General features: G+C 37.0%; 1 non-coding gene across 1 annotated transcript; it reads left to right on the top strand.

The window, feature by feature from the left end:
- Positions 1–16,244: 16,244 nt before the first annotated feature.
- Positions 16,245–16,351, top strand: LOC114372726. Its single transcript, XR_003658294.1, has one exon. It is a non-coding gene; the product is annotated as a small nucleolar RNA R71 (small nucleolar RNA).
- The last annotated feature ends 490 nt before the right edge of the window (positions 16,352–16,841 follow it).

Consider the following 16,841-nt stretch of genomic DNA (forward strand, 5'->3'; position numbering starts at 1 on the left):
GAATTAAGAAACCAATTTAGGTTATGTTGGGTTCAATTATTTTAGTTAAAGTTAAAGCTTAAAATAAGAATTTTAAAAATAGTGTATAATAAGTTGTTTAGTAATTTTTATTTCTTTTAGTTTTAAATATTCTTTTAAGTTAAAAGCGTTTGGTAAAAGATTTTAAAATTTGTTTAAAACTAATTGTCTCACTCAATGAAAACAGTATTGATAAAAACTAAAAAATATTATGTAAAAAGTAATTATATTAACATGAATTTATTTTAATGATAAAAAATCCATAAAAGTATTAAAATATATATTTAAAAATATTTTTTAAAAATAATTCATAAAAATTAATTTTAAAAAATATTTTCAAATTTATTAAATAAATAAATAAATAAATATATTCATTACAAGATATTAAATAATTTTAAAAAAATATTCAATAGTACTTTAGAAGATTAAAAAATATTTAAAACACTCAATAATGTCGGTATATATTTAAAAATTTAATAAAAAAAATCCATAAAATATTGAATAAGTATATCATATAATTAAGAATTAAAAAACTTATATAACTATAAATTACAAATTTAAAAAAAATTAAAATATAAATTAAAGTTAAGAATAAAATAACCAGGATTTCAAAATAATCAAATGTCATATCTAACCCAAAATTTTAAGAAATTATATATACGGATAACATATTTTACATATCCTTTATTGGACATTCTTAATTAATTCTACTCAATGTGACACTTTTTCCCCACTTATTACTCCAACAATTTCTTGTATATATTTTCCCTCAAGCTAATTTTTTATATTCATCTACACTTATGAGTGACAACTGACAACACGACCTTCTTATTGCCAAGAACCGTTCACGACGTTCCTATCATTTTCTCGATTTTTATATGGCAGCAATCATTTCCACAATTTTTCTTGTTAGGCAATTCGGTTGTGTCAGCTAGAACACTCACGAAAGAGGCATATCCAATATTGAACAGTGCCAAATGGACCACTCATGTCCGATTGGTGTCATAATCCAAAGATAAAAATTTCTGTGCTTCTGAAATTGAAAAAAACGTATGTCTGAACTACAATAAAAATTATGCGTGTATTGAAATTATTTAGCTTAATATACTATTATTCACAAAATTAATTAAAATGAAATATGTTCATGTAGCTAGTTCGTATCTAGGGTTTAGGAGATCTAGCTAACTCTAACTCTGAAACATTTAAGTATGTATGTGTCATCGGTCTCTTTCTAGGTCAACTGTTAGGTTATACATTTTGAATGACATTCAATGGGATATTAATATTTTTGGGATCGTTTTCCAAAATTGAGGTAATCGTTATCTCGAGATTCACAAATGTGCATCGTGGGATGCAGGAGTTGCATAACGTAGATGTGATTTTGGGATAAGATCAAATTATATGACTCTTGCTACCTTGAGATGAGGTCGGATGATATCTAAACTAGGAGCGAGTTGATGACTTAACATTCATAATCAACATATAACTTAGTCGGCATATGATCAAGATGGTACACAACCCCTTAGTCATAAGCGTGATAGCATAAGAGACTAAGAAAATCATAACTCAGTTGGCATATTGATCGAGGCCGTACCCGAATCAAATAAACATTAAAAATACAGTATCTTGGAAGTAATCCTAGGTCGTCTCTCAGTGAGCAATGATCAACCAAACATTCATAACATATAACAATAAAACAGTAACAAATTAGGGGGGTTTGTTTTATTTTGTAATTTTAACAGCAAGCAAACTTGAATTAAGAAATAACAGAACTAAAACGTGTTGTTTCCCCTTGATTCAAAAGCAAGTCTCTTGTCCTAGGTTATGAGAATTTATCCCTAATCAGTTCAATCACTTAATCCAACCCGAAATTATTTTACTAAGCAAAAATTAACATAAGGCTGTCATTATGTGATTAAGCAACACATACACCAATTAATCCCTCTCACATGTCCATTAAGCATGAACAAAACTGATCATTAAGCATGAACGTAAATTAAGCACAAAGACAATTAATCAAGCATTAAGCATGCATGGATTAATAGCAACAAATACAGAGCAATTGGTGAAGGGGTAAAACTGATCAGAATTCAATAGTAATAACAAGACCTCAAAGAGAGTTATGCTTGATCCTCAAGAGAAAACAACACTGGAAACTCAACTTTCCATTAATCAGCAGAAACGAAAACGAATTCAAAGGCAGAAGCAGAAAACGAAATTGCAATTTGAAGCAGAAAACGAAATTTGATTGCTACTTGAACAGTGCGCGTGAACAGTAACACAAAACTAAAAATGCAAAACCCTAAAATTTTTCCTATGTCAACAGTGTCCTTTCTACTAAAACCCTGGTGCTGTTATATAGGTCCTCAGCCCCAAAGCTTACAAATATGTTTTAAGTCCAAGCCCAAAAATGAAATAAAATAAAACTGGACAAAATAAAATAAAATTGTCTACTCTCTTCAAGTCCAAGCCGGTTCAGCCCAATTCCGGATCCAAACCCAATTGCTTATAATTCTCTTGAAATTAAATTAAAAACAAAAAATTAGTCAAGTAGGCCCAAATGATAAAACTGCATAATTAATTTGACAATTAAGGCTAATCAGTAATTAAAATGGTGACAAAAAGGGTTAAGAAATAGGAGAAAATAATGACATATCAAATTCCCCCACACTTAGCATTTTGCACTCCTGGGCAAAATCAAAAAGCAGAACAAGGAACAAATCCAAAGACATTAAAGAGAGACAATCAAACACAAAAACATTTACATATTTCTCAATGAATCTCAAGGAATGAAAGGAATGGGCAACATCCAACACATAAAGAGTTAAAGAATCAAGACAGTCATGAAAATCATCCAAGCACCTCAAACATGGCAAGATAGTCAATCAGCTCAAGAATTGAATGAAAAGTGATAAAACCTCACAAGATATGCATTTTATCTCTCAAGTGTCCAATGAAACATACCCCCCCCCCCCCACTTATTCCCAAAACAATTCCAAAGCTCCAAGATTCCTTAAGGGTAGGGTGAGATCATGGCTTTTCACTTAAGGCTTGTAATGAGCTTCAAAACAAAGAAAAGGGAACATAGGCTCAAAGGGGCTATCAAAGGAATTAATTCAAGGTAGCTAGAGGCTTAGAAGAACAAAATGCCTAAATCATCTCCCAACATGCGTGTGAAGCAAGAAGTATCAACAAGAGTCAAGCCAAGGCTATTGTGCAAGCAATCAATGGGGGCAAAACACACCGAATAAAATAGATGATGATGATTCAAATTCTCACCAAGGGTAAATCTATCACTTTCAATTCAACCTTTCAAAACTAACTTGACATGTAGAGAAAAACAAGGATTTCAATTCACAAAATGCCAAGAAACTCCTATTTCAAAAACAATTACCCATTACCTATATACATAACCCAAAATTCAAAGAGAAACATGCAATGTTGTACACAAAACATAAAACCAAAATAACAAAATTAACCTAGAAAACCCCAAACAAAGAACAATCTCCCCCCTCCCCCCCCCCCCCCACACTTAAACAACACATTGTCCTCAATGTAGCACAATCATAAGATCAAGAGCAATCAGAACAATCAATAAATTTGGACGAGTGCAATAAAAGTAAAGAAGGAGACAAAAAAAGAAAACTCCCTAAGTCATGGCGGAAGAGAAGTAGGGTGAAGTAAGGAGGTCTCCTCCACCACTACATCCACCAAGGAGGAATTTGTGAGGAATGGTTTTAGCCGGTGTCCATTGACCTTGAAGCTCTTATCTGTGGATTCACTTTTGATCTCAACTGTACCATAAGGAAAAACATTAGTCACCACAAAAGGACCAATCCACTTTGACCTCAACTTACCACTCATGAGTCCGAGCCTAGAGTTATACAATAAAACCTTCTGTCCAACCACGAAGTCCTTCTTAGCTATCAAGCTGTCATGGAACTTCTTGGTCTTCTCCTTGTAGAATTTGGAATTCTCATAGGCTTCTAAACGGATCTCATCTAGCTCACTTAGTTGCAACTTCCTTTCCTCTCCAGCCTAATCAATAGAGAAGTTGCAGGTCTTTACAACCCAGTAGGCTCTGTGCTCTATCTCTACAAGAAGATGACATGCCTTGCCAAAGACAACCCGATAAGGAGACATTCCTATGGGTGCTTTGTAGGCAGTCCTATGCGCCCAAAGAGCATCATCCAGCCTAGTGCTCCAATCCTTTCTGTTCGGCTGCACAATCTTCTCCAAGATCCTTTTTATCTCCTTGTTTGAAATCTCAGCCTACCCATTAGTTTGGGGGTGGTAAGGTGTGGAAATTCTGTGCACGACCCCATACTTTTTGAGCAAGGCATACATGGATCTGTTACAAAAATGGGTGCCTTAATCACTAACGATGGCTCTATGGACTGCAAAATAGATTAGATCTAACAAAATCCACAACAACCTTAGCATCGTTAGTTCTGGTGGCTTTGGCTTCCACCCATTTTGAAACATAATCAACAACAAGGAGAATATAAACAAAACCAAAAGAGATAGGCAAAGGCCCCATAAAGTCTATACCCCAGACATCAAACACCTCACAGAACAACATGGGTTGTTGAGGCATTTGTTGTCTCCATGAAAGTGAGCCGCCTGCTCTCTGACAAGGCTCACAAGTGCTACAAATTCTCCACGTATCCTTGAAGATGGTGGGCCAATAGAAACCGCAGTCAAGCACCTTGCGAGCTGTCCTCTGTATGCCAAGATGGCCACCTAGTGCGGAAGAATGACAAAATTGAAGGACCGAGTCAATCTCATGGTCTGGAATGCATCTCCTAATAACCTGGTCACTACACAACTTCCACAAATAGGGGTCATCCCAAATATAATGCTTAGCATCGCTTTTAATTTTATCAGTTTGAGCTTTAGATGCTAAGGGAGGAAAAACAGAAGCAACCAAATAATTCACAATATTAGCAAACTAAGGAGTGGGGAAGGAATCAGAAATATTATACAGAATATACAAATGGTCATCCAGAAAGTCATCCCGAATGGGTGAGTCCTTAAACGCACGCTCAATCCTACTCAGGTGGTCAGCCACGAGGTTTTATGCACCGCTTCGATCACAGATCTCTAAATCAAACTCTTGGAGCCAAAGCATCCACCTGATCAATCTAGGCTTTGATTCAGACTTCTTCAACAAGTACTTCAGAGCTGCATGGTTAGTATAAACAATAACACGAGTACCAAGCAAATATGAACGAAATTTCTCAAGAGCAAAAACTATTGCTAATAGCTTATTCTCTGTGGTAGTGTAATTTGCTTGGGCAGCATCCAAAGTTCTAGAAGGGTAGTAGATCACCCGAGGCAGCTTGTCAATCTTTTGAGCAAGGACATCCCCCAATGCATAATTGGATGCATCGCACATCAGCTCAAATGGGGCTGTCCAATCAAGTGCCTGAATGATAGAGGTGGTAGTCAACGCACGCTTGAGGCAATCAAAAGCCTCTTTGCACCGGTCATCAAAATCAAACTCCACCTCCTTTTGTAACAGATTGGATAGTGGAAGGGCCACTTTGCTAAAGTCCTTGATAAAGCGCCTATAAAACCCTGCATGGCCAAGAAAAGAACGAACCTCTTGCACGCAAGAGAGGTAAGACAATTGTGAAATAACAGCTATCTTTGCAGGGTCTACCTCTATGCCCCTACTGGAAATGATATGCCCTAAAACTATACCTTGTTCTACCATGAAGTGACATTTTTCAAAATTCAGCACAAGGTTAGTTTCAATGCATCTATTAAGAACTCTATCCAGACTATCCAAACATGCATCAAAAGAGGATCCATAAACAGTAAAATCATCCATAAACACCTCTATGCAACTCTCTAAAAAGTCACTGAAAATGCTAAGCATACACCGCTGGAAGGTACCAGGGGTGTTGAATAGGCCAAAGGGCATCCTTCTATAGGCAAAAGTGCCAAAGGGACTGGTGAATGTGGTCTTTTCTTGATCCTCAGGAGCAATATGAATTTGTAAATAACCAGAAAAACCATCAAGAAAATAGTAATGAGACTTACCTACCAAGCGCTCAAGCATTTGATCAATGAATGGCAGGAGAAAATGATCTTTTCTGGTTGCTTGGTTCAACCTCCTATAATCAATGCAGACTCGCTAGTTGTTCTGCATTCTTGTGGGGATAAGCTCATCCCTCTCATTCTTGATCACTGTGAGGCCTATCTTTTTAGGAACAACTTGGATTGGACTCACCCACTGGCTGTTAGAAATGGGGTAGATGATTCCAGCTTGTAAGAGCTTGGTCACCTCCTTTTTCACCACATCTAGAATGACGGGGTTGAGTCGTCGTTGTGGCTGCTTCACTAGCTTAACTCCATCCTCTAAAAGTATCCTATGCATGTAGGTAGATGGGCTAATACCAGGAATGTCTACTAAAGTCCATCCAATGGCTTTCTTGTGCTTTTGAGTACTAGCAACAACTTCTCCTCTTGCTCAGCAGCAAGGGAGGCAGAGATGATCACTGGAAATTTTTCCTTGTCCTCCAAGTAAGCATACTTGAGGTTTTTGTTGGTAAGGGCTTCAACTCTGGTGTGGGTGGTTGATGTGCCATTATTTTCTCCTATTTCTAAAACCTTTGTGCACCATTTTAATTACTGATTAGTCTTAATTGTCAAATTAATTAGACAGTTTTATTATTTGGGCTCATTCAGCTAATTTGATGTTTTTAATCTAATTTCAGGAATTAATGAAGCATTGAGCTTAATTCGGATTTTGGTTGTGGACTTACAGAGGGAAAATAAAGTGATGCAATCCTACCGCCCAAGGGCATTGGATAGAAGACTCCAAGAAGATTGGGCCAAAGATGCAAGAGAATGCCCTAGGGTTCTCATGAGCCTTACGGTAGATTTCGGGCCCATGGGCTAAGTATGAGCCCACTTATCTTTGTATATATTAGATTAAGGTTTCATTAATTTTGCGCCTTGTATTTAGGGCTCCATAATGTACGTAGGGTACCCTAGAAATATAGGAATTTTCAGCCCTTGTATTTTAGGGCACCTAGACTAGTTTTGTATTAGGGGTAGTTTTGTAATTTCACATGCACTAAGTGAATATTTGATGTGTGTGTTGGGAAATAAAATTTAATTGAATAGGTAGAAGCCCAATCCAATTAAATTTTAGAGGGGGGGTGAGCATTTGCTTACTACCTCTCATTGCCACATCATATAGTCACACTTTGTGCATGTCCTTCATGCTTTACATGCCTCATGACACCTAAGCACACTTAGTGGAGAATCTTGGAACTGATCTTGGATTAGTGGGCTGAACCATAACTAAAATTCACTAATCATAATTAGTGAAATTTTGGCACCAAAGTTTGGCTCCACAAATTCAAGTGAAATTTGAATTGAAATTCAACTTTCCCTCCAATTTTGTGACACTTAGGCTATAAATAGAGATCATGTGTGTGCATTTTTTTGGAACTTTGATCATTTGAAAATTAAACTTCAGATTTTAGAGCTCTTTTAGAGCACAAAATTCCGTGTTGTTCTCATCCTCTCCCTTCATTCATCTCCTTCTTCCTCCAAGCTCTTATCCATGGTCTCCTATGGTGGTGAACTTCTTCTAGACTCATCTTCTCCTTGAAGTGGCATCTCCTCTCTCTCTTCCTTCTCCATTCCGCTGCCATTCATCTTCCAAGAAGCAAAGGAATTCATTGATGAAGAAGATCCAAGGTAAACAAGCTCCAATGGAGCTTCCATCAAGTGGTAATCAAAGCACAAGAGCTTCAAGTTGGTGCTCCTTAAACCTCCATTAATTTTTTGCTTTACCTTCTCTTCCATTGTTGTTTCTTCATTTTTCTCCATGTATCTTCTCACATTTCTTGTGCTAAATGTTGTTAACATGATTCTTTAGAGTTTCCACCGATTAAACTTTCTATAGAAGCTAGATTTGATTTTCTATGGTTCAAATTTCTTGTTCTTGAACCATGAATTGTGTTGAGTTTAGGTTCCTTTGAGTTTTGTCTTGTTATTTTTTGTGGCAGAAACCTAAACCATAAAATTCTTACAAAAATATTAAAGTAGAAGAAAACCTCAAAAATCTAGAGTGACTTGTTCACCTATTGTTGTTTTGTCATAGAAGTCATGTCTAGTCATGAAACTTGTCACATAAGATTTCTTATGCTGTGCTGACTTTTATTTTCTTGTTTCTTTGTCTAACTCATTTGTTCATGAGTTTATGAAATTCTTTTAGCCTATTATTTGATTTGAGTCAAATATTTCATGTTAATTAGTCCTTAACATGTTCATGCAAAATTCTTAGAGAGTCTTTGATTGTGAACCTTTTCTTGAACTTTTAGGTTTCCTTATGATTGTGTCTATTGTGAATTTGAGTTTTGGTGATTGAATTGCTGGCTGAAATGTCGATCCTACGTGAATATTGAACTTCTAAAACTGTGGTAAACTATCCTTGTGAGTTCAACATGCATAGGAAGGTTGAAAGTAAGCCCAATGCAATCAATATACCATGCTTAAAAAAAAATCGTTGGTGCTGGCAGATTGGACATACAAACTTGTAAAAATTACTGAGAATTGGTTACTTCGAATTTTGAGCTGAAAGTTTTACTGAATTTTCTAGACATCAGGAAAAAAGTTAGAAAAAAAGAAACAAGTGATTTGGATTAAAGGAAAAAATACGAAAAATCACACAAGTTAGCATGAAAATCAGTATCCAAAAAAAAAAAGGTGAAAGGGAAGTGTGCTTGTTGTTTTGGCTCAAAATTTATTCTATAATTGAAAATTTCAATTGAAAATTACTGTGAAAACAAGTGCCAAAGCTAGAGTTTTGTTGAGTCTTTTTATTTTATTTTATTTTTACTCTACTCTAGAGCCATTCTAAGTTTCTCTGAGTCCTAGCTTGCTTCTATGTCCTTTTCATTGCTTTAATTGTTGAATAATCCTTGAAAAATTGTCTTGTTAAAACTCCATTGGTTTAGCTTTCATTTCATTTTTTTTGTCTTTGGTTATTGCTTGTCTCTTTGTTTCCTTGTTTGTGAGTTGCCATATAAGGGAATTGGAAAGGAGGATTGGTGTCATTCCTTGAAGAATTTGAGTCAAGAAGAAAGGGGTCAACCACCTTAAGAGCTATTGGACTAAGAAGCACTCCAAATTGAGTGAATCACCAAAGAGAGAACAACCACCAAAATTGAGAACTGTTTTGTAATTTTGTAATTTGCAATTTACTTACCTTCATTGCTTTCAAGTTTTCTAACAAAATGGCCTTTCATTGGAAGTGTGTTGGGAGCCTCCAATAGGTTACCAAACTTTCATTTGTGTGTAATAATTTTAGGCAATTTTTCCTTAGGATAGTAAGTGTTTTGTTGGGAACCTTGAATGTGGTCATCCAAACACTCTTTGGATTCGCCTAATTTACATTTCTTGCTTACTTTCATAGCTTATTTCCTTTACCTTCCATTGTCAAACCGCCTAGATAGCTTTCCTTTTACCAATTAGTTTTTTACCGTATCTTTCACACCTCTTTTAATGTTTATTTTGGCTAGTTTCAACCATAGTTTCATTTACCTTTTGTTTTCAAACCTCCAACAAGAAAGAACCATAACTTAGGAACCAACATGAGTCATCATTCATCTAGTGTTAATGGCGAGGGTACTAGTCATAAAGACCCTTTATCTAGAATCTTAGATGAGTTAAGTTCCCTCAAGTTATGGAAAGAAAAACAAGAGAGAAAAGAAACAGGAAAAAAAAGAGTGGAAGAAATAAGTCAAGATGAAAGAAAGAAAATAAGAGAGGAAGAAAGAAGAAAAAATAATGAAAGAAATGAAAAGAGAAAAACATGCCTCCTATAGTAGTCATGACTCTTGCAAGAGTTTAAGTGAAGAACTTAGTGACTATTATAGAGGGCACCATAGTTCACATACTAAACATCACTCCCAAAGAAGAGAAAAGGATAGAAGGCCTCAAGAGGTTAACATTAGACTCTCATATTTCCATGGAAAAGATAATGTTGAGGCCTACTTAGATTGAGAAATGAAGGTTGAACAACTCTTTGCTTGCCATCACATTAGCGAAGAGAGAAAAGTTCCATTGGCTACCCTTAGCTTTCAAGGGTATGCCCTCTATTGGTGGACTTCCCTTGTTAGGGAACGAAGGATTCATGAGGATCCTCCAGTAGAGTATTGGAATGATCTTAAGAGTGCCCTTAGGAAGATGCACATTCCCTCCTACTATGAAAGGGAACTTATGGACAAGCTCCAAAGGCTTAGACAAGGGAGTATGAGTGTTGAAGAATATAAACAACAAATGGAACTACTCCTTTTAAGAGCTGGACTTAGGGAGGAGGAAAGAACAAGCATAACTAGGTTCCTTAATGGGTTTAATATAGAAGTGAGGGACAAGGTTGAACTCCTTCCATATAGGGACCTAGATGAGCTAGTCCAACTTTGTATAAGAGTGGAGCAACAACTTAAAAGAAAGCCTTCTTCAAAATCTTATGGCTCTCACTCTTATCCAAGGAAGGACCAAGCCCATGGAATTTTAGGGGCTGCACCTTCAAAACCCAAGGAAGATAAGGGTAAGACCATAGAGAAATACACCCCTAAGACTAGTTCCCAAGAAAGGACTAGCAACATTAAATGCTTCAAATGTCTTGGGAGAGGTCACATTGCCTCTCAATGCCCCACAAAGAAAACCATGATCATGAGGATCAAGACATTTATAGTAGTCAAGAGGATACTACTTCTTGCCCTTCCTCTAGTGGAAGTGAAGATGAAGTAAGGGGTGAAGAGTCTAGTGAGGAAGTCTACCCCCATGAAGAAGGTGACCTCTTAATGGTTAGAAGGCTCCTTGGAGGTCAATCTTGTTATCTATCTCAATCCCAAAGAGAGAACATCTTTCATACAAGATGCAAAATTTTAGATAAAACTTGTTCTCTCATTGTGGATAGTGGATCTTGTTGCAATTGTTGTAGCACAAGATTAGTTTCCAAGTTAAACCTCACTATCATTCTCCACCCAAAACCTTATAAACTTCAATGGCTCAATGAGTAAGGGGAAATGATAGTTAACCAACAAGTGAAGGTACCTTTCTCCATTGGGACATATAAGGATGAAGTTAATTGTGATATAGTTCCCATGGAGGCAGGACATATTCCTTTAGGAAGGCCATGGCAATTTGATAGGAAGATCATTTACAATGGCCTAACTAATGAGATTACCCTCACCCATCTTGGCACTAAATTTGTGTTGCATCCTCAAACACCTTCAAAGGTGGCCAAAGATCAACTAACTATGAAAGATAAGAGGGATGAGGAAGAAAAACTAGAAAAACAAAAGAAAAAGAAGGATAGTAAGGCCTTGTCTTCAAAGGCCAAAGGGAAGGAAAAAGAGGAAAAGGATTCCTCCAAGAAGATTGTTAAGAAGGAAAATCATTTTGCAACAAAAGGTGATACTAAAAGAACACTCCTTCTTAAACAATCTTTCTACCTTCTCCTATCAAGGGAAACATCCCTTAGCACCACCATACCTCTTGAGCTTGAGGTTATTCCTCAAGTAAAGGAGTTGTTGGATGAGGGTTTGGTTCGCAAGAGCTTAAATCCTTGTGCTTTGTTGGTGCCTAAAATAGGTATTATTAGGAACCAAATCCCTATGTTAGGTGGTATGATGAATGTGTTGAGTGGTGCAACACTCTTTTGTAAAATCACTCATGCAGCCAACATCTTCATGATTTGTGTACATAAGAACTCATTAGGTAGGTTTATTCTTATTTTTTGTTTCAATACAAACCTAGGTGCTCATGTGGGACAATCGTAATTTTTTGTAGGAATAATCAACATGAAAATAAAGAAAAAGGTATGTTTTATTCCATTACTTTCCTTAACTTTTTAAATAGTGATCAAGGGCTTCCCATGGACCCTAAGAGAATAAAGGTCATTCCTGAGTGGCCTACTCCACCAAGTATAAGGGAAATTTGGGGCTTCAATATCTTAACTTACTTTTACAAAAGGTTTGTCCCATATTTTTCTATACTTGTAGCACCACTCTTTGAGTTGGTGAGGAACTATATTCTCTTATGGGAAGATGGCCAGGAAAGGGGTTTTCAGTCCTTACCGTACTCTAACATACCCAACATCACTAATACATCTATTTTTATTCTTTTTATAGGTGTTGAGGAAAGAATCAATGAGTTTCAAGAACCATTGGATTTGAGGTCAAATCATTTTCAAGGGGGAGGGAATGATGCAATCCTACCCCCCAAGGGCATTGGATATAAGATTCCAAGAAGATTGGGCCAAAGATGCAATAGAAGGCCCTAGGGTTCTCATGAGCCTTAGGGTAGATTTCGAGCCCATGGGCTAAGTATGAGCCCACTTATCTTTGTATATATTAGATTAAGGTTTCATTAATTTTGGGCCTTGTATTTAGGGCTCCATAATGTACGTAGGGTACCCTAGAAATATAGGATTTTTCAGCCCTTGTATTTTAGGGCACCTAGACTAGTTTTTGTATTAGGGGTAGTTTTGTAATTTCACATGCACTAAGTGAATATTTGATGTGTGTGTTGGGAAATAAAATTTAATTGAATAGGTAAAAGCCCAATCCAATTAAATTTTAGAGGGGGAGGTGAGCATTTGCTTACTACATCTCATTGTCACATCATATAGTCACACTTTGTGCATGTCCTTCATGCTTTACATGCCTCATGACACCTAAGCACACTTAGTGGAGAATCTTGGAATTGATTTTGGATTAGTGGGCTGAACCATAACTAAAATTCACTAATCATAATTAGTGAAATTTTGGCTTCAAAGTTTGGCTCCACAAATTCAATTTCAAATTCAAGTGAAATTTTAATTGAAATTCAACTTTCCCTCCAATTTTGTGTGACACTTAGGCTATAAATAGAGGTCATGTGTGTGCATTTTTTTGGAACTTTGATCATTTGAATATTAAACTTCAGATTTCAGAGCTCTTTTAGAGCACAAAATTTCGTGCTCTTCTCTTACTCTCCCTTCATTCATCTCCTTCTTCCTCCAAGCTCTTATCCATGGTCTCCTATGGTGGTGAGCTTCTTCTAGACTCATCTTCTCCTTGAAGTGGCATCTCCTCTCTCTCTTCCTTCTCCATTGTGCTGTCATTCATCTTCCAAGAAGCAAAGGAATCCATTGATGAAGAAGATCCAAGGCAAACAAGCTCCAATGGAGCTTACATCATAAAGCAACGTTTACCTTAGTTAATTTCTAATTAGCAGATTGCAATTTTATTTTTATGATGTTCAATGTTTATTTCGTTTTTGGCCTGAATAATGAATAGGGCCCAATGACTCTGAGTGACCCTTATAAATAGTAGCCTTGGGATTCGTGTAAGGGGGCTATTCTGTTATTCTATTATTCAGAGCATAGTTTTAGGGTTTTACGTTTTGAGCTTGATATTACTATTCACGTGAATGCAATTTTCCATTCTCTGCTTCTAATTTCAATTTCGTTTTTATTCCTTCTTCCGCCTTTTGCTTTCATTTATGTTTCTACTTTTAGTTTCATTTACGTTTTCTGCTTTTGTTGAATTTATGGAAGGCTAAATTTCTAATGTTGTTTCCTTCTGAGGACGAAGCTTAACTCTCTTCAAGGTTCTGTTTATAATGTAGCTTCCTGGCAGTTTTCCCTTCACCAATTAACCCACATTCATTAATATTAATCTATGCACGCTTCGTGTTCGATTAATTGCCTCTGAGCTTAACTTACGTTCATGCTTAATGAATGAAGGGTTAATTGGTGTATGTGTTTCCTAATCACGTCTTAACAACCCTAAGTTGATTTTCGCTTAGTAAATTAAAATAGGGCTGGATTAAGTGGTTAACTGTTAGGGACGAATTCTTCATAACCTAGGACAAGAGAATGACTTCTGAATCAGAGGAAACAACACGTTTTTAATACTATTAATTTCATACTCCAGTTCGCTTGTTCTTTAATTCACAAAACAAACAACCCCCCCAATTGTTACTGTTACTGCAAGTATATTATGAACATTTGGTTTATCATTGCTCGTTGGGAAACGACCTAGGATCACTTCCTAGTTACTGCATTTTAATGTTTATTTGATTCGGGTACGACCTCGATCAGTGGTGGCTGAACAGTGGGAGGAACCAGGGTAGGAGAAGAAGAGGAGGGTTCCTCAGCCTGTACCTCATAAAGCAAGTCAGAAGTATATGTACTTCCTGCAACATGATTAGTGCATTCTGACTCTAAAAAATCAACATCAAGAGGTACAACACCCAGAAAATCAGAACCAGACTCAAATTCAAATTTACTCTCAGCATAAAGATCAGATACAAGATCAAATTCAAACTTGGATTCAGATTCATTGCATGAGGAATGACAAGTATGCAGATCAGACAAAAATGGGTGTTTCCTACCATGAAGAGAATCAAAATCAAACATATAATCATCAATAATCTGATCAAGTATCTCAGCACGAAAAACAGAATGATCCTCAGATGGATGTTTCATGGTATCAAGAATGTTAAAATGAAAAACAATATCACCAAATTCCATAGACAACGTGCCAGCATAAACATCTATCTTGGTTCGGGCTGTTTTCATAAATGGTCTGCCTAAAATAATTGGAACTAAACCACAGGAAAATCCCTTTTCCATATCAAGAACATAAAAATTAGCAGGAAAAATAAGTTCACCAACTTGAACCAACACATCCTCTATGAAACCTGCGGGGTAAGCAACACTTCTATTTGCCAAATGAATCACCACATCTGTAGATTGAAAAGGTCCAAGAAATAAAGAATTGAAAATGGACAGAGGCATGACACTAACTGATGCTCCTTGATCTAGTATGGCATTCTCAAAATTGTCGTTCCCAATAATGCAAGGTATACATAAAGTACCTGGGTCCTTACATTTTTCAAGAATGTGAGGAACAGATTTACCTATTAATACTGACACATTTTTGCCCATGCTAATCCTTTCATTGCCTTTGAGCTTCCTTTGGTGGGTGCATAGCTCCTTTAGAAACTTGGCATATCTTGGAATTTGCTTGATGGCATCTAGTAGAGGTATGTTCACCTCTACTTTCCTAAAGGTCTCCAAGATCTCCTTATCCACTTCTTCCATATTTTTGTTTGGAATTGCTCTAGGTGAAAATGGAAGAGGGATAGGAGGCTGCTGCAAGTCAGAACTATTAGAAGAAGGTCCACCTGCATGAAAATTTTTGTTAGCTCCCTCATGATCAGGAAGCTTTCTCTTTTGTTCAACTATCTCATCCTCTTTTTCAGGTGTAGAATGAAGCTTGACAGGTTCAGGTGCAGGTGCTGCTACTGGTAGAGGCACTTCAATCTGCTTTCCAGACCTCAAGGTGATGGCACTCACATTTTTCGGATTCTGCACAGTTTGTAAAGGCAATTTGTCAGAATTTTGGGACTGAGCTTGGTTCAACTGAGTAGCCATCTGCCCCATTTGATTTGTCAGACTCTGAATGGAGGCTCTTGTCTCTTGCTAAAATTGCATATTTTGGATGGTCATTTGCCTCACTAACTCCTCTAAGGAAGGTTGAGAAGGGGCCTCAGTTGCTTGTTGTCTTTGTTGTTACTGTTGTTATTGCTACTGCATTGGAGGAGGAACATATGGCCTGCTTGGACTAGCAACATTCTGGAAAGGAGGGATAGGCTGTTGTTGTTGTGGAGGACTTGCCCATCTCAGATTTGGATCATTCCTCCAACCTGGATTGTATTTATTGCTTGAAAGATCATAATTATTCTATTGTTGTTGGTTTTTCTATTGAAGGGGTCTATTATAAATGTTTGCAGCATAAGCTTCAGGTTGCTCATTGACTCCAGATTACTGCAAAGAAGGATAGAGATTTGTATGGTGATCTGCAGAAGAACATAGACCACAGACTCTTGCAACAGGTGCAGGTGCAGATTTCTGATTCATGGCAAGCTAAGTTACTAGGTTGACCAAGGCATCAAATTTTCCCTCAAGCTTTTTATTTTCAGCAGATGAAGATGAATCCGTGACCACCTCATGGACTTTGCTAAGGACAATAGCATCATTTCTTGCACTGAATTGTTGGGAGTTGGAAGCCATCTTCTCAATCAAATTCCTAGCCTGAACAGGAGTCATATCACCAAGAGCTCCACCACTGGAAGCATTAATCATACTCCTCTCCATGTTGCTAAGTCCCTCATAGAAATATTGCAGAAGGAGTTGCTCAGAAATCTGGTGGTGAGGACAGCTTGCACACAATTTCTTGAATCTTTCCCAATACTCATACAAGCTCTCTCCACTAAGATGCCTAATTCCTGAAATGTCTTTTCTGATGGCAGTGGTCCTAGATGCAAGGAAGAATTTCTCCAAGAACCCTCTTAAGGTCATCCCAGCTAGTAATGGACCTGGGAGCAAGGTAGTACAACCAATCTTTTGTCACTCCCTCTAGAGAATGAGGAAAAGCTTTTAGAAACATATGATCTTCTTAGACATCAGGGGGTTTCGTGGAGGAATAGACAATATGGAACTCCTTAAGATGCTTATGAGGATCTTCATCTGCAAGACCATGAAACTTGGGCAGCAAATGTATTAGTCCAGTCTTGAGAACATATGGAACATCCTCATCAGGATATTGAATGCACAAGCTTTCATAAGTGAAATCAAGTGCAGCCATCTCCCTAAGAGTCCTTTCACGAGGTGGAGGTTGAGCCATGTTCTCAGTATGAAAATTAGTAGTCGAATGCTCAAAATCAAAATGTTCAGAATCACCAGCAACATAATACTCAGAATGCTCAAAATGCATAGAATGATCAGGATGCACACTATG

Source organism: Glycine soja, chromosome 10 (assembly GCF_004193775.1).
Source record: "Glycine soja cultivar W05 chromosome 10, ASM419377v2, whole genome shotgun sequence".
NCBI classification, from domain to species: domain Eukaryota; kingdom Viridiplantae; phylum Streptophyta; class Magnoliopsida; order Fabales; family Fabaceae; genus Glycine; species Glycine soja.